This window comes from Lycorma delicatula, chromosome 1 (genome assembly GCF_047948215.1).
Source record: "Lycorma delicatula isolate Av1 chromosome 1, ASM4794821v1, whole genome shotgun sequence".
NCBI lineage: Eukaryota > Metazoa > Arthropoda > Insecta > Hemiptera > Fulgoridae > Lycorma > Lycorma delicatula.
Window position 1 is genome coordinate 13,337,057 of NC_134455.1, and position 10,444 is coordinate 13,347,500.

Sequence of the window (10,444 nt, forward strand, 5' to 3'; positions counted from 1 at the left end):
GAAAGCGTATTAAATTCAGTTTTATTTTACTACAGTTATATGCAAGTTGCAATAATTTCAATTCAAGCTGGGCCATATAAAAAAAAAACTGTTTACATTATTGATATTTAGCTAAAAGGCTAAAATGGGAGAATACTAAGTTAGGATGAGTTTTACCAGGGTTCTATATCTATCTAGAGTCGAGTTGTGGATATCGTTGTGAAGAGACGTGTTGTGTACCGTTCCGCGCATTTTAGTGTTTTATATTGGTTTTTTAGTTTATATTTCGGATACGGCATTAAGGAACGAACGTGATAAGGATAACGGACAAGTATAGTGAGATTTTTTTTTAATTCGGACATGGACTAAAAAAGTTATTAGAGTTTTTTCAGCTTTATTAGTGAGCTGTGGATATTGTGTTTTTTACTTTCTAAAACTGAAGATTTATAACAGGTGAGTGCGTTTTTACGTTTCTAGTGCATCGTAGTGTTATTGGACGTTACTTTAAGTACGATCAAGTGAGTTAAACTACTTTTTTAATAAGTTATATAGTGAATTTGAGGTTAGAATTATTCAATTCTTAGCGAAATTTTTCTAAGTTAATACCCAGGCTCATACAGGCGTGTTTATTGTAGTAAACAAGGACTTGTAATTATTCTCTCGTATTACCGTCGTACGAGTAGAGATTTTTCTAAATCCTCGGAGCTGTTTTATTAGGGTAATTACATTTCTACTACTATCTCGAGAACTACCCACTCGATTTCCTTCCTACCTGGACATAAATTTGTCCCAAAACTTTCCCTACCCCCCGACCCCCGCCCATGAACCACAATTTTTGGACCCCATTTTTAGTCACATACATTTTCCTTACCCCCCTCAACCCCCTCAAATTTTTTTGGGACCCTCCCCAGAGTGGGTATTTGTAGAACTTGGGACGGCCCCCTGAGTACAGTACTATATCATGCGAAGACGTGGGTCACTCCCTATGGATGGGACATCTGCCCAAAGTAGCAGGAGCATGACAAAATCGGCGACGGTCAAGAAAACCGATCTAAAAGGGAAGAAGAGGCTCCGTCAAGGATCTTCCGAGGAGAAAGAAGAGTATACTTTTAGAGGAGGTGATGGCGGGGTTGGGACTCATTTGTCTCAATGATGGTGAGTTACCAACCCTAGTCCGGGTAAATGGAGTGTCCTTTATAGACGTTACCTTTTTTTCACCGGGACTTGCGAGGACGGCTAGGTATTGGTCGGTCCTGAAGGAAGAAGAGACACTTAGCGACCACGAGGCGATATATTTTGAAGTTAGTGCTTCGTGGTTGCTGGGTGAGGTGAAGCCAGCTAGGAGAGCTCTAAGTAAGCGGGGACTGGTGAAAGTAATGGGTCTTATAAATGAAAGAATTGGACATATGGAAGAAATTATTTCGGAGTTCCTTACGAAGGTAGTGGCAAAGGCTTGGGAGGATACTATGCCGACGAAGAGGCCCCATAGAAAAGGTGTCTATTGGTGGTCTCCCCAGGTAGCTTTGGCCAGGCTGGAGTGCATACGGGCTCGTAGGAGATTACAGCGTTCTAACCGAAGGGGAAGGGTTGAAGAGATTGAGAAAGCACAGAAAGTACTTAAGTTAATGAGAAGGCGGTATAAAGGTAAGATAATGAATAGAAAGAGAGAAAAGTGGAGAGCTCTATGCAACCAGTTAGATAAAGATGTGTAGGGAGATGCCTTTCGCCAGAAAGGAAAGTTTGGACGGAAGCTACCTGTGCTATCAAGTGATGTGATGCAGAGGTATTTGATGAAATTGTTTCCTAGGAGGCAACAGGAAGAAGTAGAGGAAATTGCGGCTGTGGAAATTCCTATTTTTACACAAGAGGAATTGTTTTGTGCTGTAATGAAAACGAGTAAGAGGAAAAGTCCCGGCCTGGATGATATTCCGGATGAAGTTGTGGCGGTGACGGCAATGAAGTTCTCGATAAAAATATTGTCGGGGTTCAATAAGGTTTTATTGGATGGTGTTTTTCCGTGAGATTGGAAGACTGCAAAAGTTACATTGTTGAAGAAGGCAGGAAGGAATGTAGATGACCCGAGTGGTTATAGACCACTGTGCCTCCTCAGCTGTATGGGGAAGCTTGCTGAGCGGATGATTGTCATGAGGCTTTTAGAAGAGATTGAGCGAGGGGAGGGTTTTAGCCCGAACCAATTTGGATTTAGGAAGAGATATACAATTACGGCGGCGATAAAAAGAGTCATGAAGGTCGTTGATGAAGCTGCGTCTGGGACGTGGTGAACTAGTTCCATCCCGGTGGTGGTGTTGTTGGACTTAAGTAATGTGTTTAACTCACTACCATTCGGGTGGATCCTGAGTGAACTTAAGAGAAGAAGAGTCAGCCCATACTTGCGACGTCTTATTCAAGATTATTTAAGAGACGAGTGGTGGTGGGCTGTGCTGAGGGGCCCCAGATTCAGATTTAGATGCAGGCCGGAGTACCCCAGGGTTCAGTTTTGGGATCAACATTGTGGAATGTAACCTATTATGGGGTGCTCCGCTTGGATTATCCAGAGGGCGTGTACCCGACCGATTTTGCCCATGATTTGTCACTGGTTACATCGGCTAAAACGGATGCTACATGCGTATGGTACATGCCTGGTTGGAGGAGAGAGGTCTTCATTTGGCCTTAGAGAAGACTCAACTTGTCGTTATGGCAGGAAGGAGGCGGTTGGCTCCGATAACTTTAGTAGTAGGAGATGTGGAGATTGTGCCGGTAGCCAAAGCAAAGTACCTTCGAACCTGGCTCTATAATAAGAGATCTTTTCAGCCTCATGTGGTCGAGGCTGTACAGAAAAGTAAACAAACAGTGGCTGCGGTGTGCAGGCCAATGAGCAGGATTGGCAGACCGAGTTTGGCGAAAAGGAAGGCTATTGACAGCGGTGGCTAGGTCCGTCGTCATGCATGCGGTTCCGGCATGGAAACGTGCATTGAAGAAGAAGAAGGCACGGAACCAATTGTTAAGCCTTCAGAGACGCTTGGCTATTGAGGCAGTTAGTGCGTATCGTACAGCCGAGGCCGAGGTGGCCTTGGTGATAGCTGAGATGCCGCCATGAGATCTTGTAGCGGACGAAATGGTGGAAAGAGCAGAAGGGCAACCGAAGAGTCAGGCGAAGGGGAAAATGTTTTATAATTGGCAGCAGAGGTGGTCAAGGAGTCAGGTGGATAACTGGACGAAGAGTCTAATGCCGCAGATTAAGCCATGATCAGGAGAAATGGTGAAGTTAACTAAGAATTGACGCAATTCTTGACTGGCCATGGCTGTTTTAATAATTTCCTCTGTGATAGGAAGAGGAGGAGTTCGCCGGAGTGTCGTTATTGTGGGTAATGCGATGAGGTTGAACACACGATGTTTAACTGTTTTAGATGGGAGGAGGCTAGGAGAGAAGTTCTGGCTATTTTTGGTGCCATAACACCAGATACTGTGATAGAGGCAATGTTGCATAGCCCTAGAAACTTTAACCTAATTGGTAGGATGGTGGGCAACATTTTAAAAAGGAAGGCGATGGAGGAAGTTGAAGAAGAAGAGGATGGTATCTAGTGTAGGGTATGGCTGGATAGCCCCGTTTATGAGGAGTGCAATTCTGAGGTGTTGCACTTCCGATGAGTGAGCGGGGACTCCTGGGGTGAGTAGGAAGGGAAATGTAAAGACCGAGTGCTGATCGGAGTTCCCCTGTGAGGTACCTCTGATTTGAGGCAGGCAAATAAAGACTGAGACCCGGTTAGGGGACCTCTTTGGGGGACTCCTGATTTGAGACAGGCAATTGAGAGGACCTAGTCCCGGATGATCGGCTGACGGCTGACCCGATGCCGGCTATGCCGGGGAAGGCATAGCCGGCTTCGACATGGTCGCCGGAAGGTTAGAGGCAATGGCACCCCTAGGACCGAATGTGCTTCTTCGGCGGGTCCGGGCCTAGGGGCATGGGATCAAAAAAAAAGTATGGATACTGCGAATGATAGAATCATTTACTCGGTGCTTATTTGGTTCTAATTTAGAAAGGTTAATAATATGTATGTACTCTTGTAGTTGATTGATATTAAAATAATTTTGGAACATTGTGTCATAGGGGTTTTCATTATCTTGTTCATCACGAATTGGCTATAGTAAACCGAAATCACATAAATACTAAGACCTATAACCCTGTCTTCAATTCCAATAAGATCTCTATTGAAAACATCTCGATTGAAAAAATATCTTGGTGGCGGCTCACAATAAGAAAGGTGTAGTCCAAATAAGAAGCGGCAGCACCGTAACGGATTATTTATTATTTATACATTTAAATAAATAATTTTTCAACTTAATATAGTCTATGACACTCCGGATTTCACAATGAAGCTACAGTTAAAATTTTATAGCGATTAGTTTAGCAGTTTCTAACATTTTAGCTATCGTAAAAACAAACGTTTCTTCTTTGTATTATAAGATCTAGATGCTATTCAATAATTCAAAAGAATATGAACAAATGTATAATCAAATATTTATTTCCTATCCCAAAACCAATAAACCACATTACCTAAGAAATACGAATACAACTGCATTAACCTATACGTATATTAAAGAAACGAATTAAAATAGCCTGATATTCAAAAATTAACAGGTATCAGCAGAGTACACTCTCTAGGTTAAGTAGACTGAACTGTGAGAAAATTGTTGCGTGAAGCAACCACAAGAGTAACCACCTAGTGGAGAGCCAACACCTATTTGAATTTCAATGCCAGTACTCCTACAAAATACCCTGTTTGAATTTTGAAAATCGGAGTATTGATTGTAAAGATATAGCAAAATTTTCGAATAACCGTGATCTATTATATCGGGAGTGTACCCTGATACATGAAAATATTAGCCTTCAACCTACTAACAAATACCCCGTTTGAATTTTGAAAAATCGGACGATTTTTTACACAGATATTATCAGAGCACCCTATTTCACTTCCCCAAACAGCGCCCCAGGAGCACCTCGTTTGTTATGAGTTGATGATTGACTGGTCTAGCCTCCCATGAGGCGCTCGCTTACCTCACCTCTCTAACCTCATACGCAGTCCCAACGGGAAATCATTAAAGAAAAGTTTTTTTTTAAATTTATTTTATATAACTTTATTTAACGTAATTTTAATTTTATATAATCCTATTAATTTTGTAATATTATTCATTCCATTTATTTAAATCATTCACTTCAAACCCAGCTCACACAGTGATAGAGACTCACAGTTCATTAAAGTTTGTGCTTCAACCGAAAAATCTCCACTATTACATTTATATATTCTTTTAAAAGATTTTTCGAAATGAGATATATCTAAAAACTTTCTCAGTTATGCCAAGAAACAGGTAAAAATTTGATTGTGATTGATCGAGTAGTTTTTTTGTTTATCCCAAACAAACAACCCTCTTCCTCTTTATATAATAGTAGGCTGTATATTGACACTTGAAACAAATGAGAAATTGTGAGGTGAGTAATTTCTTTACTGATTTCAGAAATTAGAGCTGTAATATAGCATACTATGAAAAATACACAAAAGTTTTTTTTTTTGTCTTCAGTCATTTGACTGGTTTGATGCAGCTCTCCAAGATTCCCTATCTAGTGCTAGTCGTTTCATTTCAGTATACCCTCTACATCCTACATCCCCAACAATTTGTTTTACATACTCCAAACGTGGCCTGCCTACACAATTATTTCCTTCTACCTGTCCTTCCAATATTAAAGCGACTATTCCAGGATACCTTAGTACACAAAAGTATTTAATGGCAACTTGAGAAATCTGAATTTCGTAATATTTCTGATTAAAAAATCTGATGTGGACACCATATGACTTTCTTGTACGCCTATTAAATTACATATAAACATTTTTAAAAGTACATAAAATATTACTTCACTGATAACTGCTGATTTTTTTTTTTCAATTTTTTTTATCGTTTTTATTAAATTATTATTTAATGTATTTTTTTTTACAATCAGAAGTTAATAATTATTAATAAATCAATATATTTAAATTAAAAAAAGGTTTAAAAAATGAAGAAGAAGTAAGGAAAAAAAAATATGTTGCAAACCAAAAAAACATAAACAGAAAGAAAATATTGCAAACAAAGAAAGAATAAAAACGTCAAGTGAGGATGAAAAATATAAAGAGGAAGAAAATGTTAAAACCAAAAAAAGATTAAGAGTAGATGATAAATATAAAGAGAAAGAGAACCTTAAGACCAAGAAAAGAATAAAAAAAATTAAGAGAAGATGATGAATATAAAGAGAGAGAAAATCTGAAAACTAAAGAATGTGTACACAAAGTAAGATCAGAAGAATTGCCAAACCAAAGAGCGATTACATAATTGGCTACAAACAACAAATAAACGAAATGATGATCAGCTCTAACTTGGGGAGAATATTGTCTGAAAATATAGGAGTAATGAACTAAAAGATAAGAAATTTTTGCAATTTATTAAAGATCTGACATGTATGCCTCAGTGTATATGTTGTTCTTGTGAGGATCTATTTTTCAGTCACTCTGTAGTTAAATTTAATGTAGATAAAATTCAAGAGAAATTCCAGAATAATTAAATAAAATTAAACTAGAAAATCGAAAAATAATACGATTCTAACTTATAATTCTCTATTAATATTCACAGAAATATAGAGATACTGGAATGTGCACTTGCGTTAGAAATCCGTGCCAACAAAGATAGCTGATTTAGAGGTATACCTCTCTTTGTCTACAGTCCGTTCAAAAAGTTTGTGACGATCTCTCTCATCACAAATCACAAGTTATCTTTCATAATTCAAGTTATTGTAGAAAGTTTTTATAAAAACATTTATATGATACAATGATTAACTCAACATTTATTTAATATTCATAAGCATTGAAATTTTTCTATTAATTAAATAGAATTATGAGATTTTATCACAAAATATTAACTACAATTAAGTTTTATTGAATCTCTTTCTGAAGGGACGGTACGTTAGGTACAATGCGTATGCGCTGCACTGGCGACAATGACAACTATACCTGTAAATCTATCTGTCTCACGTTCGTTTTCCGCTCACGTTGGACATAGGCAGTTCCCATTCCAGTATTTCTATATTTTAGTGTTAATATTAAATAATCAGATGTTTCATCAAATCTGTTACGTATATACATATGTAATAATGCCTATTAAATTACATAAACACTTTTTTAAAGTACATAAAATTTTAGTTTCGCTAATAACGTCTGATTTCTGTTCATATTTTTTTTTATTGTAAATTATTTTTTACAGTCACGGGTTAATAATTATTAATAAATCAGTATATTTAAGTTAAAAAATACAATTAAAAAAAAGAATTAAAAAGAAAGAAAAGGAGATGAACTCTGATTTGAACCGATACGCCTTCCCTTGTAAGATCCAAATATTTCATTAATTAAAATTTTATTTGTCTATAACTATGGAACCAATGAAAATAAGTACCACTATTGATATATCGTTGAAAAGCTCTCAATGAGGGCTTATTACTGCAGTTAAGGAAACGTCCAAATTTCAAATTTTTGGGGATTTGTGCTTTTTTGGACACTTTTGATTCAGTCGACTGCAATCAAAGGGGAAGGTATATAACTAGATGTTATAACAATTCTAAATCGAAAATTTCAACGTACTACGGCTAATCGTTTTTGAGTTATGCAAGATACGTACGTAAGTACAGAAGTCACGCCGAAACTAATGAAAATGGATTCAGGGATGCTTAAAATGGGTATTTCCGTTGAAATAAGAAAACCGAAATTTATCGGAATCACAATACTTCCTTCAGGATAATAATTCTTCCTTTACTTCGTTTTTTGTCTTCAGTCATTTGACTGGTTTGATGCAGCTCTCCAAGATTCCCTATCTAGTGCTAGTCGTTTCATTTCAGTATACCCTCTACATCCAACATCCCAAACAATTTGTTTTACATATTCCAAACGTGGCCTGCCTACACAATTTTTCCCTTCTACCTGTCCATCCAATATTAAAGCGACTATTCCAGGATGCCTTAGTATGTGGCCTATAAGTCTGTCTCTTCTTTTAACTATATTTTTACAAATGCTTCTTTCTTCATCTATTTGCCGCAATACCTCTTCATTTGTCACTTTATCCACCCATCTGATTTTTAACATTCTTTTATAGCACCGCATTTCAAAAGCTTCTAATCTTTTCTTCTCAGATACTCCGATCGTCCAAGTTTCTCTTCCATATAAAGCGACACTCCAAACATACACTTTCAAAAATCTTTTCCTGACATTTAAATTAATTTTTGATGTAAACAAATTATATTTCTTACTGAAGGCTCGTTTCGCTTGTGCTATTCGGCATTTTATATCGCTTCTGCTTCGTCCATCTTTAGTAATTCTACTTCCCAAATAACAAAATTCTTATACCTTCATAATCTTTTCTCCTCCTATTTTTTTCCTTTACTTCGTACAAGGAAAAAAATAATATCATAAATTAAACACCATTTGAAATAAATTTTTGCGTCTAACTACGGGCTGTTTGCTGTTCACCACTGTAGTACACTGTACTACAGTGTACAGTACCTTAGCCACTTCATAAGTGGCTAAGGTTATGTCAATTATAAAAAATATCATTAATGAAATTAGTTAAAGAAGGTTCAAATTGTTCTTTACCATTCCTAAAGTGTTTTAATGCAGTATTTTGAACTTCCATAACACGTTAATAAATACAAACATCCATGTTTTCTGGTTTCAAGTAGATTAATACTGTAACAGAGTTAAATAATGAACTATTAGATAGGCTTGAGAAAGGAGGGAAAACAGGATTTTACATGTCATTTTTTTTCTTGATCTACAAAAGCTTCAATTCCATTGACTATTTTAAACCTTTTTTTTTGTCTTCAGTCATTTGACTGGTTTGATGCAGCTCTCCAAGATTCCCTATCTAGTGCTAGTCGTTTCATTTCAGTATACCCCCTACATCCTACATCCCTAACAATTTGTTTTACATTTTTTAAACTTATAAAGAAAATTCAGGAGTATAGAATGGGAAGAAATAAATGCAAATGATAATTATGCTACTTAATCAATAAAACAAAGCGAAAAGTGAAATGATGTTGATCTGAGATGACATGTTAGTAGGTAAACTTTTTTCATTGAATAATAAATTCTACCTGAGGTGCACAGTTAGATTTAACTATTATTTATGACCTACCATTTTATTTCAACTATTTTAAGCATCATGCAAAAATGTGTAGTTATGACACAAAGGATGTATAGACAAATTTTGAGAACATAAAAACTTTTTTTTTTAATTGGCACCTTTACATATAAAAAATACTTATGGAAGTTATACTCACTCTGAGTTTAATATCTGCTATAAAGGAAAAATATGTATGAAATTGTTTGAACAGGCACTGCTATATATTAGTATAGAAAATGTCATGATAAACTGTCAAAATACAGAAAAGAGTTTTCCCTTATTGTAAATTTTCAGGAATATTTTGGGTCTAATCAACTGGTGGAAAAATGTTTTGTATGGTTTGAAAGAATTCTTCAACTTATGAAATTGTGTTTTTCAAGTCGATAAATTAAAAGCCAGTGCATTTTATAATTTACTTAAATTTTAAATATTTTATCAAACAATTAATAATCTTTTAATGATAATTTTTTTTTAGTTTATAAATTTAAAATTTATTTAAAGCATCATTTACATTTATTAAATCCTATTTTAATATTTAATCATAATTTGAACTTTTATTCAATATATGTATTTTAATATTCTTTATCATAATTATTGTTTATACTAGTATATGCATGATCCTTTTTAAAATTTTATGTTTTTCTGTATACTTGTTTATATATCCATGCGTGCATAATTTATGTATATCAAATTTTTGCCAATAAATCATTATTGTTAAAAACAGTATCATGAAATCTATACAATTAAATTAATTTTTCTCTCTTGACATCTAAGTGATGACCTTCCACATGCAAAAAAAAAAAAACATTAATCTACTGAATGCATCAACCCAGCTAACTATGTCTCAATTGGAAACGAAGGACAAGTCTAGCAACAATGAGTCTATAGATTTAACCTAGATTTCAAGAAAGTGTAGAAGTAGATAAATGACTCTTTACCTACCTCTGGAATTCCCATCTACACCAATTTCTCAGAAAAATTATTTTATTCATGGCCAATCTGTACTTTAGCTTATTGGAAGAAAAAATCCTGGAAGATGATATGAATCCCTATTAGAAGAAATTTAAAGATTCTTGTGCTAACTTCCTTTTTACAAAATGAAAATAAAAACGATTGTTTAATTATAATAAATATGTATTTTTTATTGAACATAAGAAAACTTTTTTTTTATAAATTTTTAACAAATGTTTGAATAAAAATAAGAAACTATATGAAAAGTAGCCACTTTTTGATCACTGATTTCTTAAGATATTTTAGACAGTGAACATAG

At 35.3% G+C, this 10,444-nt stretch overlaps 1 protein-coding gene across 1 annotated transcript in view; it reads left to right on the forward strand.

Annotated features, from left to right (window-relative positions):
• Window positions 1-215: 215 nt before the first annotated feature.
• The window catches only part of LOC142327879 (facilitated trehalose transporter Tret1-like), a 318,438-nt gene continuing 308,209 nt past the window's right edge, over window positions 216-10,444 (forward strand). Inside the window, exon 1 of the mRNA XM_075371655.1 lies at window positions 216-432. The gene's annotated coding sequence lies outside the window, so the exon portion shown is untranslated. The remainder of the gene's footprint in view (window positions 433-10,444) is intronic.